Source organism: Dromaius novaehollandiae, chromosome W (assembly GCF_036370855.1).
Source record: "Dromaius novaehollandiae isolate bDroNov1 chromosome W, bDroNov1.hap1, whole genome shotgun sequence".
Classification (NCBI taxonomy): Eukaryota; Metazoa; Chordata; class Aves; order Casuariiformes; family Dromaiidae; genus Dromaius; species Dromaius novaehollandiae.
Window position 1 is genome coordinate 54,642,573 of NC_088130.1, and position 21,624 is coordinate 54,664,196.

Genomic DNA, 21,624 nt, shown 5'->3' on the forward strand with positions numbered 1-21,624 from the left:
AACCAGAGTTTCAGGCCACAACTTTCCTTTCAACAGAATAACATTTTTTTTAAAAGGTCAATAAAAAAAAACATGCTTAAGTGCATTTTCATTTCATAATCTGCAGCAAACGTGATATGGAAAACATCTGTCTCCGTCAGGAGATGGCCTTTACAATTTACTAGGAAAATTTGTTTCTCATACATTGAGAACCAGCTCTTTGTTAGGATGATGTTTGTTACATCTCCCGCAAATTAAAGTGATGTGTAAATAAGCACCCACCTCACACAAGGAACTCAACTTGGGACTCATACACAGTAAAGAAAGATCTCCCTTGTGGTAAACAATCCAAGCACAAAATGTTCCTTCAAGTTCTGACATAAATCTGTTCCTGCCAATCTAGTATCTTGTTGCGTCAGCCTTTCGCCTTCACCACGATTGTAGCGGCAGCCTCGCTGCCTCTCCGCCTGCTTTCCTCACACTGTCTTCTTCCTGGAATTACCACCGCAATTCTGCTGGACCAGGGATTCATCTTTTCATGAGATCAATATGCAGTGAAAAAAATCTGCAAGATCCTTTTAGTCAAAAGGAACCCAACCATTTAGCAATCCCATCATTCAGGGACTCCCATGTGGACCGAGTGGGCTTGCTATTGCATTGCTGTTACCCTTGCCCTTCCGTTCTCCACTACCTTTATTCTCTCTTCTTGATATTACTATCATTTTTATCATGTGCAATGCCTTGAAAACTTTTAGACAGCTAACTTAAGATTACCAGTGCTTCAACTCAGTCGAATAAAACTGTTGTCATCTGCCTGATAAAACATTTTTCGAAAAAAAAAAATATAAAAGCACCATTGCCCCTTGTACTTCCTCAATGACAAATATTCACAGCTATTTTCTCCAAGAAGATCTGATATTTCAAATAAGATATACAATGCTGTAAGGATTCAGCTTGATGCTCCCATTAGCAGCCTAAGATAAATATTTGCTTTGTTTAAAAAAAAAAAAAAAACAGCAGCAAAAGGAAGCTTCCTTTGATAGGAGCAAGGCCTATCTTTAATGTGTATATATATCCACAGGAATTTACAAACAGTCATGGGAAAAAGACCCCAGGAGTAGAAGTTATGCAATCAATAAAGCACCAGCGTCTATTACACTTCCTCAGCCTCCAGATCGCAGAAAAGAAAGGTACCAACCTGGAAATAAGGGAATTACCATCAAAGATTTTAATTTTCCCTACTGGAAATGGACACAAGTGACCACAGACGATAACACACACTACTTCTGTTAATAAAAATGTGCGAAATCAAGCTCTACGTCTATGCCACACAACCAGGATTGTGCAGACACCCAAGCTTACTCTGGGAGCAGTACTGCCGCGTTGCAGGGCCCTACAAAGCAACACCTCTAAAAAAAGCAGCTATAGGGCCTCCAGGATTATATATTTGCATGGCGCTGCATTGTGCTGTGCAGACATGTCAACGCCAGGAGACAAGGGAACAGCTCAGAGTAATAAAAACAATACTTGACCAGTCAGGCTCCAAAATACTTACGAGCTATCTATGACCTCCCTATACATTAGAGTTTCAGAAATTACTTTCATAAATTTGGCATACTACTGCCACCATTTTCTGTCAATTTTAGAAACAATGCCTCAGGAAAGTGTTGTGAACTGTCTTGTTTGTACATCCTTTATAATACAGGACATTAGTATGTTTTAATTAAGACAGCAAGTTGTAACTCTAGTAACACGAGACTGAGAGACACTGCATTCCTATTTAAACACTTTAAGCTGTTCTGAACAGCTTTCAGTAATATTCATATTTATCACTGAGAACCACAAAACATTTCAATCACAATCTGCTCTAATCTCAATATTTAAAATAGCATCTTTTAAATGAACACTGGTATCTCCCATAAAACTTAACAAATCTGCTCTTATTGATTCCATTTCCAACTGCACTTTCACTACTGACATGACTAAACAACTCTATCCTATAATTAAGTCTTTCAGATTTAAGTACCTATTTACCTGGTGTCTAATTGCAATTCTTCTCATCAGTAAATACTTGCTTGAAGGTTCACAGGATGTGTAAGATGGGACCAAATTCAAGCCAAGTTTTTCGATTATTATTTTGATTATTTCTGATTTAACCAAAACCAGAAAGATGGTCAAATATGCCTGTTTTCTAGTTACAAGGGGAAGAAATTGAAGCAATGACTAAATATACTGAGTTAATAGAACACTATGTTCCGAACGAGATATTCGCCGAAAAGATAAGCGACTGCAACGTGCGTCCACGCACCCGAGCTCTGGAATTAGCCCTGTGACAACTCACAGTTATCACAGTGATTTTTTGTGAGAAAACGCTCGTTATTCTAGCACTAACAGCTTCTGCTTCGTATGTTCAGCATATCTGATTTGCAATATTTGTTTTTAAAACACTCTGTTCGGCTTCGCTTCCCGAGTCACACTCACAGGAGACCACACACTAAGGCAGGCAATCAATCCCCCATCCACCGCGCGGAAAGTTTAAAAAAAACAGAAAAGGGAAGAGGGGGCATCGCGGAAACTGGGATAAATCACACACACGAGATACCCAGACCCGATCCGCGGCACCAGGAAGCACCGACGACGCTGGCAGCTCTGGTCTCCTCCGAAATGCGAATCCGCGCAGAGAACGCGCTTTCCCTGAAGAACACGGTTTAACGAAAACTCCAAGCGCCAAGTCTCCCCCGTCTCCCCCAGCTCTCCCTCACCGCCCGCAGCGTCCCAGCCCGCCCAGCCGCCTGCAGCCCGTCCGCCCCCGGGGCCGGGGCCGGGGCCCTGCGGGCGCGGCGCTGCCCCTCCGCGGGCGGCGGCCCCGCGCCCTCCCCGCCGGCGGGCGCCCCCTCCGCGGGGGCCGGCGGCAGGTAGCGGGAGCGGGCCGTCGCTCGCGGCGCGGTGCCCCGCTCCGGCTCCCGGGGTGGGGGGCGGAGGCCCCCCGGCACACGGCCGCCCCCCAGCAGGAGCCCGCAGCCGCCGCCCGCTACTCACCGCCTCGCGCGGAAACTTTCCCCCAAGTTTTGGCGGCGGCGGCGGGCAGGGCGCCCCGCGGGCGCGGAGACTATGGGAGCGGCTCCGCCAGCGGCCGCCCGCGCCCGCCGCGCTCCCTCGGCCGGGCCGGCGGCAACTCCTGCGGAGGCAGCGGCCGGGAACGGCGAGCGCATCCAGGCGCCCGCGGCGGCTCCGGCGGGGCTGCGCCCTCCCGCGCCGCGCCCCCCGCCGCCCCTCGCGCCCCCGCCCGCGCCCCCTCCGCGCCGGGGGCAAGGACTCACTCTGCTCGCCGAGCCGGGCGCCGGGAGCCCCCCGCCCCGCCCCGCCCCGCCCGCCCGGGCGCGGGGCGCTCAGCGGCCGCCGCCTGCTCCCATGGCCGCCGCGCCCCGCTCGGCAGCTCGCTGGCCCTGGGCCGCCCGGCGCGGCGAGGGTCAGGGCGCGGGCCCGGCGGCGCGCAGGGGGAACATGTCCGTCGCGAGGAGCTGGCGGCGGGGGAGGGGAGGGGGCTGGCGGCGGGGGGCGGAGGCTGCGCGCATTCCTGGGAGCGCCGCTCGGCCGCCGCCGCCGCCGCGCCGGGCCGGTGCCTGCCGCCCGCGCCGCGCCCTGCGGCTCCGTCTAGGGGACGGCGCCGGCTACTGCACGGCATCGCCCCGCCGCGGCGCGGGCAGGCGGGCGGGCGGGCTTCTCCCGCGGGCCGCGGAGCGGGGCAGCGCCGGCTCCGCGCGCCGAGGTCGGCCCCGGCGCGGGGCGGCGAGGCCCGGCCGCCCCGCTCGGCCTCCTCCCCCCGCGGAGGGCGCCCCCCGGCGGCGGCGGCCGCGGGCGCGGTGGGGCCCGGCGGGGGAGGCCGCGGCCCGGCGGGGCCGCCTGGGGCGAGAGCGCGGTGCGGTGCCGCCGTGGAGCGGGTGGGAGACCCGAGCGTGGCCGCGGTGCCTTGTGACGGCTGGGAGGGGAAGGAGTAGCGCGGCCGGGTGTCCCCCTCCGGCGGGCGGGTACGGCGAGCACAGGAATGAGCCTTGGGAGAAAGGAGAGTGGCTCCGTGGGCTTTTCTTGCAATAACACGGATTCCTCTTGGGAGACGCCTTAGGAGCGAAGACAGTCCAGATGAGCGTAGGTCCACCACTCGGTTTTGTTTAGGCATCGTTTACCTTGATGAAGTAGCAGAGGGAGACCCAGATCTGCAAAGTAACTCCAGCAGTGGCGTCCTGGTCTGTGACATCCCTGCGGAGGAGCCTCCCCTGCGCTGCTGGCTCAGCATCCGCCTTCCTGCATGGCGGCAGAGGTGCAACCGGACCAGAGAAGCCAGCGTGGCGGGAGCGTGACAGTAAGCACGCTTGTGTAGCCCCGATGCAGGGCCGGCTCCAGAAATTAACCCAGAAAAAGAGAGGATCGTGACGCATGCGGTTCCCCGCTCTGGCTCAATGTGCACGAGCGGTTGTGCCACCGCAGGGAGGTTGTCGGGTTGCAGTGGCCGGAGGGTGCAGCTCCTGGCAGCTTGTGCTGCCCAACTTGGGGCTGCCTGTCCCTTGCGCCGGCACCTGCGCTTGTGCGGCGGGGCATTGCCTGGCTTCAGGGAGCGGCTGTGTCTGAGGAACCAACCTGCAGCCCGAGCCATCCGTCTTCAGCCAGGTTGTCACTCCAGGCTGGCGCTCTGCCCAGTCACGCGAGCACCAGACCAAGCGAAGGAGTAAAAATGTGCCGCTGGGGCTAGATGGGCAGTGAGATTTGACCTCATCAATTTTAGTTTGACATAAGCTACCAGGAAACTGGAATCTAACTTGTCAATAACCATCTGCCAGAGGTATTATGAGGCTTTAAACCTCGCCCTGCTCGGAGCACACAGGTGCATCTTTCTTCATTCCTACACCGGAACCTTCTCTTGCCTTTTTGTCATTTCAAAAAAACATGAAAGTGGGGTTCTATATTCTCTCAACAGTTTTGAGCAGTGACATAGCATGCTCATGTAACATACATGGAATTTCAGTTCTTACCGCTGGTTAGGGGATTCACATCCGCGCCTCCCAGGAGATGCCTGTGCTACCAACCTAGCAGCTGTTCCTGAGGCCTTTCGTTCTTACTTCGTGCTATAAAGCTGTATGATAGAACATAATTAGTAACTCATAGGGCTAGAAATTGCAACCACAAACTTGATCCTGACCCTGTAGTTTTGTGGTTAGAGAACTCTGTCAGGAGAGGAAGACTTGTATTCCAGCCCTAGAGAAGTTTATGGTGGTGTTTAACAGAAGATTCCTATAAGAATAATATATCTGAGAATAGATAAGATAATAAGAATAAAATATCTAAGAATATAGCTGAGATTATTTCAAAAAATTTTACATTAGCCCGGTAGCAGTAACAATTGGACATCTAAAATACCAGTTAGATAAATCAGGGAAAATACTGCTCCCTTATTATATGTTTGAAGAAGTGTAGGTAATAATACATTAATAGATTCATTAGATATTCCTGATTTATACTTCCCTGCACTTAGTGTTTACTATGATAAAAAATACTAATTTTTATTTCTTCATATTGCAGGTGTGGTTTAGCTTCACTGGGATTAATGTCAAACACTGTTTACAGCCAACAAGACAAGATTTGGGCAAAATAGCCCAAATTTTTAGTCGGTGAGCTCGTGGGGATGTGGACAGGGTTTGGAAGATGAGTAGGAGTGAAGGTAAGTGCTGATCTGGGCTCCTGGCTTGGGATGGCAAAGGTGCTTTGGAGCGGTGATGGTTATCAGTACAGAGGTGTAAGGGGCTTGAAAGTTTGTGAAGTAAATTCTCAAAAGGTAAAAGACATGTTAATTTGATTTTTTTTAAAGTAATTAGAACTATGCCCCTAAATTAGGCTTAGAGTCTCCACACTACATATGGCTAGTCCTGAAGTTGCAAAAGCACAAGGATGTGTGCGCGCTATGTGTCTGTACGATAAAGATCTTGAATTTTCTTCGTTACTCCAATAAAAGCAAATAACATAATATATAGTCAGTGATGTCTTGGCTTCTCTATTATTAAAAAATATGACAAAAGTTTTTTTTTTTTTTAAATAAACTAGTATCCTCAGTTTCATTGGAGGATGGTTTGGGGGGGGATCTTGTGATACACTCATTCTGTGCTTCTAGTCTGTGCTACCATTTTAATTATTAACAGAAAGTCAGCTTCAGAATGTCTGAATTTGGTATCCTGCAAAGTATAAATCTATTAAATTTTAGCTCAGCAAAAATAGAGGAATTGATTATATGCTTTAAACATCTGTTAGGAAACATCTACCTTTCCAACCATGTATAATTTTATGTATGTTTATGTATTTCAGCTTTCATATTTTTTCATTTACACTGTCTTATCACTCTTCCAGATTCCCTCTGGTAAAGCCTGTAAAAGCAAGTCTGACTTGCACGTACTCAGTAAAGATAACTAAATTCTGACTGTTTTTTTTCTGACATTGTTTTTCTGCAAAATGTCCAATCATACAAACATTAGATAATTAAGCATTAGCTTCTCTAGGTACTCCATTACCACTCCAATCCATTCAAAACATACCCATACTGAAACATCTCCATTCTGAGTGTCGTGCTATGGAGCCAGGCACAGTAGACAAATTGACTGAATCTGTGTTTGTTTTTTGTTATAATTGTGGCGTATAATGCAATGTATATCAACCTGATATCAAATAGGATTCAAGCAGCTCTATTCATAATAGTTCCTTCATCTGGAAGAGGCTCCATTTGCTTTAAACTGGCTACAGGCATCACAGTCTGGTGCACATTATATCATAATTGTCAGTTCTTTCAGCAGGACTGTCTGTGAATTCCTACCATAATCACAGGCCTACATCTCAGCTTGTGCAGCATAAAGGAAGCTGTATCAGTAAGGTCTATCCTAACCATACACCTTGTTACACAGGTGAAATTCTGGCTATCTGGTTTAACAGGTGACAAGTTTCCTAGAGCCAACCGAAACTATGTGAGTGTATGCATTTCTTGATCAATATAATGGGCTCCCCATGGAGGGGCCATGCTACACAAAGGTTTTCTTTGGCTGGTACTGTCTATACCAGAAGGAAGTAAACAACAAAGTGACTTTTTTGTTGTTTTGGCTGCAGAGCTTTTAGACTAGACCTTAGGCTTTGAGAGCTAATCTTAATAGTTCAGAATTCCATACTGTGTACAATTTAAGTGAGTATGAATGTGTTTGATTGAGGAACTGCTTATATGAAAATACAAAAACAATTTTTATTTTCCAAATTTGCATGAAAAAATGTAGGAGATTGTTCATATTCCACATTCTTACCTGCAGCTTAAATCATGGTTTTAGCTATTCTGTTTGCTTTATGTTTAACATAAAATCATAGAAGAAGTTGGGCTGTAAGACACTTGAGGTGATCTCTAGCCTCCTGCTCAAAGCAGGGTCAGCTAGGTCAAACCAGGTTGCTCAGGGCTTTACCCAGCTGGGTCTGAAAAATCTCCAAGGATGGAGACTGCATAATGTCTTGGGGCAGCCTGTACCACAGCTTGACTGTCCTCATGGGGAAAAAAGGTTTTTCTTATATCCAGTCCGAGCTGCTCTTGTTTCAAGTTATGCTTCATCTCTTGTCCTGCTGCCATGCACTACAGTGAAGAGCCAGGCTCCGTCTTCTCAGTATCTTCCTTGTAGGTGCGGGAAGGCTGCTCCGAGGCCCACCAAAGCCTTCCTTTCTCTTGGATAAGGGAGCCTCAGTCCCTCAGCTTCTCCTCACAGTGCAGGTGCCCCAGCCCTGAGCATCCTGGTGGCCCCCCAGACTCGCTCCAGTTTGACAGTGTCCTGACAGTGTACTTGGCAGCCAAAACCCAATGCAGTACACTAGATGCAGTCCCGTGAGTGTCAGGTAAAAATGAATAATCACTTCTCTTGATCTACCAGCTGTTGGCCTTCAATGCTACCAGGGCACAGGGCTGGCTCTTGTTTAGCTTGCAGTCTATCAAGTCCACCTGGTCCTTTTCAGGAGGGCTGCTCTCCATGCAGTCAGTCCCCAGCTTTCATCACTGCATGTGCTTCTTCCCTCCCAGGGGCAAGACTTTGCATTTGTCCTAGCAGAATTTCACAGGGTTCCCATCAGCCCATTACTCCAGCCTGTCTAGATCCTGGAAGATAGCCCTGCCCTTGAGCATACTGACTGGTCTCCCGGTTCAGTATCATCTGCAAACTTGGTGAGAATGCACTCTAACTCCTCCAGGCCATCAACAGAGTTGTTAAATAGGACAGGTAACTGTATAGATTCTGTGGCACTTCACTTGTTACTTGCCTCCAGGAATGGAGACTATGTTTTGTTATTATTACTAGTATAAGATCTTTCTCTAATTAACTGGTTGCATTTAGATGGTAAGGGAAACACGGAGATTGTAATAGGAACATGTTGGTCTTGTAGAAGTAAGACAGAGGATGGTGTTCAGAGGAATGTCATTTTCCCCCTCCTCTCCAGCTCCCACTATGTCATGACTTCTCAGAAAACCAGCCCAACATTTCAGTCAAAAGTCCACTGGTTGGTGATGACCTTTTTGGAGAATACATCAATCTCTTAGGCACAGATTGTATTTCATTGAAATTTCTGTTCATAGGGTAGGAACAAGTGAAAATTCTGTGTGGTGTGTAGGTTAGTGCCTCCTTTTTCCTCACTTCATCTCTGTGATGTTGTCTGTTAATTTAACACATAAGAACAGGTAAAAGAAGAGAAGCATTCTCTTAATCTAATTTCCATAAATCAAGTTGCAGAAAAAAATAACATCTAGGTTATTTTGTTGTGGCACACTATAACTTGCCTTGAGGAGAAGCCACACTAATAAAATGCATATTCTGACCACAATCAGACTTGTGTCAAGAGCTGGGCATGCATGGTGCTTGCTGTATGCAAAAATAAAAACAATATTTAATAGCAGCTCTGCTTTCAACCTCTGATTATGTGGAAAATCTTAGATTGTGGGTTGTCTGGGTTACTTCCTTTGAAGCTACAGACAGAGCAGAGACAAAGCTCCCCTGAATACTTCACATGAAAGTAAAATAATTATGTAACCAACAAATATCTATGGATACAGAGAATTTTCTTTAAGGAAATAATCTCCAAGGAATCAATATGAATATGCTTGCAGAAGAGGAAGGCACAGGCAAAGTGAGAAAGGAAAATGAAGACACCCTGCTACAGCCTGCAGTGTGTTGCTCTCCCTTTCTTTTGTTTCTAAGGCATCTATCTTGTTATCCACAGCTAACATGAAATGAAGACCTATCAGACTCTGTAATGAATAAGTTGACTTGCTGGTTCTCTGGGAGAAGAAAAGTGACAATGTAAGTATTTTGCTCTCTTTGTTTGTGAAGAAGGGAGATGGAAGAGATTAGAAGTGAAGTTTTGGCATCAGCCACTTGTGTATTCAGTGTCCTTTTTTTTTGATGCAAAAAATTTCAAAGCTTGTGTCTTAGCCTATTTCCAGCACTGCACAGGCTATCCTGCATCCTCCATGTACATTAGCCAGAAGATCTACTGCAAATGAACAGTGAAAAATATTAACTAACTGTAAGATAAGTAATGTGCAAGTATTGTCCTGATGGATCTTAGAGCAGACATCAGAAAATAATCTTATGTTCAAGGTTTCAGTGATATTAGATCAGCTCTGGAATAGCATACTGTGTGAATACCTGAGGACTGGTCCTTATTTGCTGGGAACTTCTGGGTGCTATAGCTTTATTTTTGCACTCTTTTGCTCTGTAATAGATGCATAAGACCTGCTCCACTAGATGTTTCCTCTCAGAAGGTCTAAATACCAAATATGCAGATTTGAATATTTGCAAGCTCCAGAGAGTACCCGGAGACAGCTTCATGCAGTGTTGGCTAGCTCAGCATTGGTGAGCACTGAATGTATTTTGGAACTGCCTACTTGTCCCAGTTTACTGTTCAGAGGTTCTGGTGCCCCGACTCTGGTGCCCACTCACCTTCATCACCCAAGACAGATGTTTACTGAAGCAGTAAATGTGATGTGATATTTTGAGCCCAGAGGTACTGTCTCATATCTGCCACCACCTTGTGTATAACTCAGATACTCTATGGCATCTAAAATAGCACTGGATGACTGAATCCCACCTTTAGTCTTTTCAGTGTTTATCTGAACACTGTGACCATGCACATCTGCAAAACTGAAATCCAGGGCCTGAAACCACTTCCTACGCCTACATGCCTTCCATTTCACTTCTTTCTGTTAGTAGCACAAGTTTAGGAGTCCAGTGACATTTCTGCCTCAAATGCTAGCGTCTAAAGCATCTCAAAGATGTAAGAAATTGAAATAGGGTTTTCCTGGATTGCTTTCCTGTACTTAGCTTCCTAAGTTCTGGCATGTTAGAGGCCTGAGTGGTTTGCTTCTCAAAGTATTTTACATCTTCATTCCCAGAGCATAAACGCTTTGTTCCCACATTTTATGATGGTTTTCCTGTGACTAATGCTACTTATTTTTATAAATGTTATATGAAATTACATATATTATTTATATTATAATAATATTTTATATACATTATGTGTATATGTATATTTTATGTATATGTTTATAACTGCTTCTCTGACCTGTGTGCTACAAAGGATGCACTGGGTACAGGAATCTCCCCAACATCTTTGGCAGTGAAGACTGACACAAAGGATTCACTAAATTTCTTTACTGTGGCCTAATCTTCTCTGAGCGCTCTTGTTATCTTTGTCATGAAGCAGTCCCACTAATTCCTTGACTTCCTTCTTTTGATGAGTTTAAAGAGCTTTTTACTATCAGTTTGAACATGAAAAGCGTCATTTTGAGCCAGGTGCTCTTCAAGTTCACCTTTAGCTCTCTTAATTTCCTGCTTATCCTCAACCAGACATGTCTGAAGCGCTTTCCTGTTATCCTCATTGAGAAACTCCCCCCCCCCCCCCCGCCCCAGTTTTTTCCCTATGTTCATCTCCCAGACTTTTCTATTGAGCTATGCAGGGTTTTTATTGAACTGCTTTTTTTATTTTTATTTTTTTAAATTGTGGCAGAGTTTACTTAGGCTTTATTACATTATGTGTGCATTAAGGCTTATCCAAAAATACCTAAATTCTCTTAATATAATTGTTCAATGGCACAATACAAGTCTAAATGGGATTTATGAGGGACATGTACCCAATGAATAGAAAACTCCATCCACAACACCATTTGATGAATTTTTATGGGGTCTTCTTCCAAAGAAGTGGAATATTATATGGCTTTTTAGGTTGGATTCTTTTATAAGAAGTTGACTCCTAGCATGGCAAGAGCCCTTTCTAGTTAATTTAGCTATTTACAAATTTAGATAAGGCCAGCTCAAAACCCTGACAGTTCTCTCTTCAGAAATCTTAATTACACCTTCATTAGTTTGCAATCAAAAAGCAGATGTCTTTGGCCCCTTCTTGCTCAGAAATCCTTCTCTCCTTCCTCGTCAGGGATCTCCTATGGAGTTCCCATTCTGCCTCATAGAAAAAGGTTTGTTTGTCCATCCACACAATGGAATGTCCTTTGGTCCTCAACTGCTGCCTGGCTGAAATTGCTGCACAGAATTATTTCAAAGTCATTTCATCCTACATGCTTGTACTTTTACAATTCTCAACATACATAACATGGTACTGAAAGGCAGTAAGGGCTAAGATCAGCTGATAGAGAATTGACCTGAAGAGTCCTCCAGTTCAGGGATGGCCAACCTTCCTGATTCAGGGAGCTGCATAACAGTATTTGGCCAGAAGCCATGTGATGCATACCCTATACCTTGGAAAGGCCAAGGAGCAGGATTCCTATGAACAACAATATCTACTTTGGGACTCCAGAGTGCCATCATGGAACAGGGCCGAGCTGAACATAAAGCTAGGTTCCAGGAAAACACGTGGTTTTAGTCTAAACAGGACCTGATGACTTCTTTCCATAGGCAGGGACTCAGATTAAGCAGTAGCTCCCATAACCTGGTCATTGTGTGCTGTAACCTCAACATAGTAACTGCGTTTGAATTACTCAGAGGCCAAACATGGTTAAAACCCACAGGTTGCCTACCCCTGACATAGTTCATTCATGTGTCCCACAGCAGGATTAACTGTCCCTGATTCTTGATGTATGCTTGACTAGTTTTTCTAACAATTCCCAGTGGTAAAGACCCCACTATCTACCCAAGCCATCTGTATGAGAGCTTGACAAACTTATTATTAGAAAATGTTTTCCTTAATGCCTAACCTATATTCTTCTTGCTACAGTTTTAATTATTGAATTCTTTTATCCACAGTGGAAATAGTAGTCAGATTATTCTCTTCTCTGCTTGAGATGTGTTGCCACATCTCTTTCAGTCTTTTTTCTTTTTTAGGCCAAACAATCTCTATTTTTAAAAATCTTTCTTCATAGGTCACACTTTCTAGACCTCTAATAACTTGCACTGTTCTAGACCCTACCAGCAACACCACCTTATCACAAAATTAAAGAATTGGTTTGAAATTATATGTACTAACCAATTATTTATCATGCTATTAATTTCCTGCTATCTTTCAAGTGTTGGCAAATAGTTTGATTATTTATTTCTATTTTTTTCCTGTGAGTTGAAGTTAAATTGATTATTATTTCCTGGCTACTCTTCCCCTGCCCTCTCCCCTTCTATTTTAAAGGCAGCTGTTATTTTTGTCCTTTCCTAATATTATATATTTTACCAATCTTTCATGAATTCTCAAGCAATAGCTAATTTGACTACTTCACCTAATTCTTAAAATATTCCAGGCCAAGGTCATTCTGGTCCAGCTGACTTGAGAACATTTCTTAACACTCTCTTATCCTGTTCCTTCCCTATTCTAGACTGAGCTATTAACCCTTTGTCATGCAATTAATTTTGCTAGTCATTTGTGTGAGCTGACATGAAAAAAAGGTTTTAAATACACTGACTTTCTTAGAATCATCAATTGATAGTCCTGTCCTGTCCCGTTCCCCCCTCCTCCGCCCCTCTTCCTCCCCATGTTGAATGAACAGGAATAACAAGCAATATTTTCCTTGCTCTTCATCATCTTATTAATGCACATTACCTTTTGAAGTCTTTTGTAATTGCATATCATTTTTATGTCATGGTTTTCTGACTTTTTATACATTCATGCTGTTATATATGTTTTAAAATTTGACTTAATTTCCACATTGAACTTGATGAATTTGAGATTGATTAAAAGCTTCAGGTTTACCTAAACTCATCTCTTACTAGTTTTCCTGGCCTCTCTTTTGATAGGATAGCTTATGTTTGTGCCACAGGCACTTAAATACATTTTCCTTTGACTTTCTTTTCATGAAACTTTGACTTGAGTTGACTGAGGTCTCCTTTCAGGTACTTTTTTTGTTTGTTTGTTTGTTTTTTGCCTACTTTCTTTCTTAGGATTGTGAATTCTATAATTTCATAGTCACCATCTCCAAGTTGCCTTTTGCCATCATATTCTCAAACAATTACACATCACTGGTTAGAACCACATCTAGAAGAGACTCTCTCCTCTGTTTTTTTTCTACTGCACCAAAAATGGTGGCTAATGTTTTTCAATTTAGAGTTGGCTAATCAATCCCTGTCCTGATGTATTCCTTTCCTAACAGTTTCTATGGGCAGTTAAACTCACTCATGACTCTCTAATCTTATGTGTTGAATGATTTGGCAAGTTGTTCATGGCAAAAAGCTTCCATACCAGACATTCTCTGCTTGGGTGGTTTGGTCTAATAATGGTAGCAGATAAGTTCTTCTTTTACCATTACTCAGAAACTTTTAGCAAGAGTGACTTCCTCTCCACTCTAGAATTCAGGACCAGTTCAAGGCTATAACCTTTAATATCAAATAGTATTATTCTGCGAGTTATCATTCTAAGTAAGTGTATGTTTTGTCAATTAAGTCATTACTGTGGTCACGTATGAAGTTTTCTTGCTCCTCTTGTGGATTTCCTGCATTTCCTCTCTCTCTCTCTTTTTTTTTTTTTTTTTTTTTTTACTTGGTTTGTCATTATTCCTTTATTTATTTAAAGGAAGTGTTCAAATCTGCTTTGTGAACTTGAAATAATCAAATACATATGGAATATGACATTATGTTTAAAATTAAATCTTAGCATGTTGCTTATTTCATATTCTGTCTTTGAACAAGATTTTTTTTTAACATTATTGACCAGGTGAGCAGAAACTCAGAACAGAGAGACCAAACAGGAGAAGAGGTCTTTTTCAAACTTCTATGCCAATCTCATGTTTCTGTTCACTGTGGTGGTGGTGGAGTCAAATTGTGCAGTTATCTATCATTGTTGACTTGAGACCAGTACACTTAGATATTGTCCCTGAAGGCATTTGCAAATGTCGTGTTTTAACTGGCTTCACTCAATGGCAATGACATTTACCTAGCCTTTTTTTTTAAAAAAAAACAAACAAAAAAACAAAAAAACCCCCACAACAGTTATAACCTCAAAATGAAGTGCCAGCAGATGTGTCCTATCCAGTTCCCTTTAACTGTACTTGATAAAATTCCACTGATCCTGACACTTGTAAACTGATGCTTAGATATCTAGCCAACTGGAACCTCTGACATAGGCCACATCTAGAAATAGCCCGTACAGAAATAATCCCATAAATCATCTGACACAGCCAAGAGAAGGGCCCTGTAACATTTAGAGACTTATACTACTTGCATATACTCTGTTTAGCAAGAACACCATCTACTTTCACCCCAGAGATCACCTTCATGATTTCTTGTGTACTACATTATACAGTTATTATATGATAGGTTTACATGCACTTCCTTTAATAAAAAACAGCTGTCACAAAAGTGCTGTTTCCTGTTCTCATAAGTTTAACCTTTTCATTTCATAGCTTCAAAGTAGTTTTCAGCTAGTGTGTCTGTAGCCCATGTGGGCACGATGAGGTGGTCAGCATGGCTGGGGCCATGTCTCTGTCACATACTGATGGTACCGGGTTAAAGTTCTGTTTGTCTCTACCTCTGCTCCCAGATAAATCCATGCCTGGCTAAAGTATCTGTATAGAGGTGCCACTGGAATATTTACTTTGGGTTCCTGAAGTTTAATTTAGAGTATGAAGTAAATCATTAACTTCCCTGAAGGCAGGGAAATATGATGGAAGTCACTATACATTCTAATATTCTGTGTTTCCAGAATAACAAAGAAGCCTTCTATCTATCTATAGATAGAAGCTATAATCTGTAGAACATTGATCATCTTTATGATACTACAGAGGAGAAAGGGAACATCAATCCTGGGATTTCATAGCTGCCTGAAGGACTGGAACCTCCAACTTCTATCCATGCAGAAAGTCAGAGTCATGTACAGCTGGGCAGGACGGGTTGGGGCTGGCAGAACAAGAGTTATAACAGTAGCATTACTGAGTTTTGGTATGTACATGTCCAAGTGGTTCCAGTAAAATACGTTGCATCTGTAAATCCACTCACATCTTGGGACAGACTCGTACATATTTTTTTTCCCCAAATCTGCCAGAGACAGATCTGGGACAGCTACAACAGCTGATTGTAGTAGGAATGGAGATTTCCCTAATTATGCTTTCTACTTTATTTCCCCAATCATCCTGTTGTGAATCTGACCAAAAAGGAGAATTTCCACTTCCCTGGAAACACTTCTCTTCCCCTCCCCCCCCTTGTTTTTCTTTTGTTTTTTTTCTGATTTGGACCAGAACCCAAACATTTCGAAATTTCTGGTGAACTGAATTTCTGAGAATGTCATTCCAAAACTGTCCACATGAACATCAACTGTGATATCAGTTTTGCTGCCCAAGATCCCAAGCTCAGGCTGGAGTGGAGACCCCAGGTGCTTTGCTCCTATGTTTTGAATCTGGCTGCCCTAGAGTCAGAGCATCTGAAATCCCAGTCTCAGAGCGTCAGACCCTGGTGTAGTCTGTCTGCTGAGCTTAGTGAGGGCAAAGGGTCTGGCTGCTGGCAGACACCCGGCAATCCAGCCCTGTCTTGGATTCTGCTGAAGCTCATCAGAGCTTCATTTCAGATGACACATTTCAGGTTCAGTGAATTGTCTCTCTCTTTTTTTAATTAAACTAAACTTACTTTGTCTAAAAATCCCTCATCAGCTTTATTTTATTAATCCTTTCCTGCACCCATCGAGGTTGTCTATGGTATTCCACCAATGCACTGACATTGTATACAATAATATTAGCACTTCCTATTTCCATGCACAATCCTTTATCCAATAAGTCTTTCAGCTTTCCTCCAGCAGTCTCTCCTTTAGAGCAAGCCATAGGCACTATAATGCTGGATGGAGCTGGGTGGTTTTGGGGCAGAGGGGACACTGCTGTTGGGGAAGAGAGAAACTGTGCCACATGAGAAAGAAGACAGTCATTGCATTTGGAGGTCCTGATAGGCATAATGTGCACATTGTGCCATGATTCCCTGAGTATCACTGGCAAAGCCATATTTAGTCACCAGTCTGTTTTTGATCTTGTACTGATTCCCATCCCCTCTGTTTTAATGAAAATACTTGCACTGTACTGCTTAGTAAAACAGGACCAGGCAATGAGCTCACTCACTGGGCCCTAAATCACCCACACCGCTTAACACACTCCTTGGCATAGATCTGGCCTGAGTCAACAAGTCCCAAATAACGCCAAGGGGATAACACTTGCAGGGACTGCTCCCAGTAGACAGTATGGAGATGACTAAACCAGGTCTGGCTCTTACACAGTCCCCCAGCAGACTCTGCATCCCCAAACAGTCAGCATGCTTCATGTCAAGGTATGCAACCCATGCCCTCAGTTTCAACCTATGAAAACACTGGTTTGGCAGACTGAAACCGAAGCCTTCACACGATTTTAGACACCACACAGAAATAATCATTATGCTATACAAGTGCTGGATGAGGGCCCAGAGGAAACCCATGGCCAAGAGCTATGTAGTTAGGGCATTGCCCATCTGTGACTAGCTCTGTTTAATGTAGTAGTACAGATGTACCCATGGTCATCTGCCTCCTTGGACTGTTTCTAATTAATTTCCATAATTTAAAACTCACTAGAGTGAAAACAAGGGTTTTTTTATTATACTCTGTCCAAACATCTACCAGTTTTCTGCCTGTGTAACCCAAAAGTCTGCTTTCAGCCAGTGCACTCAGCTTTTAAATGGTGCTTTATGCAAGCTTCTGACAGTTTTCCTCCCAGCTGGTGTTCTCCAACCACAGACCCTTCACCCCCAATGAAGACACAGCTTTTGGAGATCACACTTCAAATGTAGACTGTTGGAATTAAAAATACTAGAGCAGCTGTTCTCATTGTCTCAATTGCTCCTTTCATTTACTGCATCCTACATCAAGCCTGGCTTTCTGGATCCTGTTTCATGTAAAATAAAAGCATTAACATTTATATTGATATTCCTTCCAAATTTTTCCCAATATTCTCAGATCCCACTTCTCTCTTTCCCCAGTTTTAACTGCACAGCTCTGTTCCAGAAAAGCTTTATATTTTCAGGGAAGCTGAAGCTCCTTATGATAGTTCCCAACCCACTCTTGTATTTAAACTATAAATTCCAAGAGACCTGCTGGAGAAAAAGTCTTGTCTGGTCATTGGTCTGATCATTTGTCTCTGCACCATAAAGCACCGTTCTTTTAAAATGGGGCTTTGGCTCATCGGCTCCTCTGTTATCAGAAGTCTGTTGACTTGTTCTGTATTGCACAGGGAGGGGACAAGGATCTTCCTTTCCCCCTTCTCAAGCTTTTGTTTGTTTGTTTGTTTTGCAAGTTGCTTATAGATTGAAGTTTGAAGGGTCCATTTGAATAAGTATGTTAGAGGAAAGGAGAGAGTGAAGATATTTGTCAGAAGGATTTGATGATATTCTGAATTGTCTTGTTCATCTGTATCATTAAAATAAAACTTGTGAACTTCTAATGCTAGGAGAGAGACATTGCTCTGAACTCTGCTGTTCAATCTATTTGCTGCTTTTTAACCACCTGGCACCGATAGTGGCCACACCACCGGGCCCGTTGGCATACCTATGAGAGCTACGCTATCCAGGGAAGCTGCAGCAAGGATTTCAGCGTCTGAGTTCAAGCAGAAAGGCTGCTTCCGTGAAAGTGCAACTCTGAGCACTGAGATAAGTGATTAAACATGGCTCCCTGGCAACATTTGAGCTTACTTTCTACAACTTACTGGATCTGAATTGAGAATACCACGTCCAAGAATGGACTCAATTCAAAGCAGGGCTGAGAGCTGTGGAGAACAGTGAAATCGTGTGGCAATGGGAATAGAGGAAAAAGAAACAAACAAGAACTTTTGTGCCAGTCTCATTTATGGAATATCTATCATATTTCCAAGCCAGTTTGGCCAGGAATTACTAAAATAAGAGAACTAGGTTTACAAATGTACACAGTATTTATTATATAGAGGCTAATCCCCATCTGTCCCCATTGGGTGGCAATCATCACTTTCTTTTTTCAGTAAAGTGAAGACCTTGGTTATTGTTACAGAAGTAAAAGTTAAGCCTAATGGGAGCATTTGTCATTAAGCTAAATAGGAAAACAAATATTGCTGTTAAGTAATACTTTAGTTATTAGCAGAATGAGCTAATGAATGCTATTAGTTACAGTTTTACTGCTTGTTTCCTCTTGCTGCTTTTTTCATAGATCTTGCCTTTTTGCTAAGATAGGAGTGATAAACAGCTGCAGAGTGTCCTGGATCACAAACTGGAACTGCCTCTTTCAAGGCATGTGAAGCAGATAAAACTGCAGAACTAAGTCTAAATCAAAATCAAATGTGGGCAGGCCAAGCCTGAAGTATACTCATTTGCTCATTTTTGACCTAATTACACCCGATTACAGCAGATGAGAATGAGCTGATTCTTATGGATAGCAGTAGAGTAGTTGCACTGAATCACTTAGTCCTTTCTCCTGCTATAATAACCTAGATCATCATTATGTTGCTCAAAGAGTAGTGGGTCAATTTTCCTCTCAACAAGGATGATCACTTTTCTTCCGTACGTATTTCCTAGACTCTCTGCAGCATTCAAATATGGGCCACTCATCCTTTATCCTCTAAGTGTTGTATCACTATCCTTCAAAGTACAAATTTGGTAAGATAATTATCTTTCTTCCTGTTTTTAATATTGAGGTTTCATTTATCTTCTACAGAAGAGTCTTGTTCTTTCCACCTCTGACTACTGCCAGCTGAGTTCATTGTTATTACGCCTTTTCCCCTCCCCAAATACTTCGGTATCTATGGATATAATGGAAGTCCCTCTGGACATCAGACTTGAAAGTTGCCTTTACTATGCTGATGCATCTCTTACTGCTTTGCAACTCCTTTTTAAGATGTCCAGCTAGTCTTCTCCCTGTCCTTAAATTGCTTCTCATTTTCTTGTTATTTAAAAAAAAATTTTCTTCAATGTTCCCATAATCTGGCCTAACAACCTAACAACACATTTTTAATGCCATGAGCTATTCAGAGAAGTGTTTCCCTTATTTCTGCAAATGTATGCTATTTGTTTAGCAACATACTGGCCATTTGTAAGCAGCAAAGAGAGCAGAACAGCTTACTTTCTTCTATGAATGTAGAATTATCTATGTCTGTCTGTCTTTAAAAAAAAAAAAAAAAAAATCAAGCCTGTGTACTTCAGAAGGCTGGGGCTCCCCTTTTCTGTTTCAGAGACAGAACTGTTGAGGTTTGTATTGAAATGAAATACTGTCATAACTATCATAGTACCCATTCTTTAAGTTACTCTATTTCCTAAGCAAGAAAAATTGACCATATAACTAGGGCCAGGCAAATCAAGGGCACAAAACTGGTTAAATAACAAGGAGTTTATAGCTGATATTTACCTGTAATTTTTAGCAAGTCTCACAACTCCTTGTTTCTAAAGTTATGCTATGACCTGATAATCTTGCCCACAGGGACAAAGAGGATGTTGGTTTTCTATAGCCTTTTCTGATAATCTATGCTATTCCATAATACTTTTATTTATTTCACAATAAAGTAACGAACATTATGTGTTGCAACTTCATCCCAGTGAGCTACTTAATTCATTGGGCTAGCAAGTATGCTGTTTGCTGGAATGATAAATACCAACAGAGCTCCAAATTCAGCAAAGTTCATGGTGTGACCTCTGATTACGATCACAGCAGAGACTGGGAGTGGAACAAGAGCAGCTCTGCCAGACTCTGTCTTGTGACCAAGGCAACTGTAGGGCATTCAGATGAGGGCCTTGTTCCACCAACCCAGCCAGTTGCTGGTTATCTCCCTATTTTCCCCTTCCAAAAGCTAATCCACATGATGGGCCTATATTAACTCTTTGACAGTTACCATGAGGGAATGATGAAGTATACAGTGCTTTTCTCTGCTAAAGCAGAAGGTCTTAGAAGGAGAGCTTTTTAAGGTTAACAACTGTCTTTGGATTTAGCTCTCCAGCTTTGGTAATTCAGTTCACTGCTCCTTCTTTCCCAGCGAGGAAGGTTTGCCCCATCACAGTTATGCCCCACATGTCCACTAACACTGTCCCACTGTGGCCAGTTATATTTGATCAGTGTCTGAGCTCCAGAAAAGATACGGGGTTTCACGGTAGGATGCTGCTAGTTAGTATCCCATTGCTTCACCGTTACAGAATAGGTCTTCGGAGTGCCTGTAATGAGGGGAAACCCTGGATCAAGATTCAGGAGCTAAAACAAGGTGGGCAGTAGGAATAAACACAAGAGTATATAATACAAACTCCATCCTTACGTTGGAGGAAACAAACCAACCCAAAACAAACCACCAAAAAAAAAAAAAAAAAAAAAAAAAAAGAACCCGCAAAAGCCCCCCACAAACTTGAACTAGTTTAAAAGCAAGGTATAAAAGGCTTTTTGATTGTATTTTTTGTTATAGGATCACCCAGTGCTAACAAAAGTGTAGAGAAAACCCTTCTCTGTCCAGAGAAGAAAGCTCCTGTGACATATAAAGCCCTGGGGAAAGGAGAAGAAAAAAAGAAAAAAGAAAAAAAAAAAAAAAGGGAAAAGTTAATGGGTGGCTTGCTTTGATTAAGTCAACCTGTGAGCTTTGAGCGCTTACTTCTAGGCAATCTTCAAACATTACATTCCCTCCAGATTCCTCTAAGAGTAGCCTTTGCTGTCAGGCTGTTACACTGGGACGTATGTGTCTTGGTAGTGAAGACCTGTTGTTTGCTTTACAGTAAAGCTTGCTTTCTACTCAGCTTGCTCATTTATTGCTCGTTGTTGCAAACCCTCATTAGTGCTTACAATCAGTTGGCACTGCCTTTCATTTTCCCTTTTAATGTTCTGCATGTATTCCTCTCCCTTTTAGAGTTCAGCTTATCTCTGAACAGAAATACCTCAGTCCTCCTCTAGTTGAAGACAGTAATTACCATTCTTACAGCCTCTGTATCTTCAGTCATCACAAATGCCTAAGGAAATTTCAGAATCACAGGCCAATCCAAACTCCATTTTCTGTCACACAGCTACCCTGACACAATAACTTTTCTGACCACGTTTGTTGCGAAGTCTCCACAACGTGATCTGTCTCCAACACTAACACAGCTGTAATGTCAAAGTGCAAATGCCTTGCATTCTTCGATGCATTTATCCTCGTGATACCTTTCTGATGCAGCGGAGTGCTTTATCCCC

At 43.1% G+C, this 21,624-nt stretch overlaps 1 protein-coding gene and 1 long non-coding RNA gene across 4 annotated transcripts in view; one reads left to right on the forward strand and one right to left on the reverse strand.

The window, feature by feature from the left end:
* Positions 1-3,545, reverse strand: part of LOC135323500 (growth hormone receptor) — a 137,285-nt gene extending 133,740 nt beyond the window's left edge. Inside the window, exon 1 of one of the 2 annotated variants that reach the window (XM_064500557.1) lies at positions 3,300-3,545. The gene's annotated coding sequence lies outside the window, so the exon portion shown is untranslated. Of the gene's footprint in view, positions 1-3,018; positions 3,258-3,299 lie in introns of those variants that run through there. The other variant, XM_064500558.1, reaches the window with a different exon arrangement.
* A 53-nt stretch (positions 3,546-3,598) lies between these two features.
* LOC112992467 (uncharacterized) overlaps positions 3,599-21,624 on the forward strand; it is a 35,646-nt gene continuing 17,620 nt past the window's right edge. The window contains exons 1-3 of one of the 2 annotated variants that reach the window (XR_003261535.2): positions 3,599-4,339; positions 5,554-5,692; positions 9,253-9,332. This is a non-coding gene — a long non-coding RNA (uncharacterized LOC112992467). The remainder of the gene's footprint in view (positions 4,340-5,553; positions 5,693-9,252; positions 9,333-21,624) is intronic. The other variant, XR_003261536.2, reaches the window with a different exon arrangement.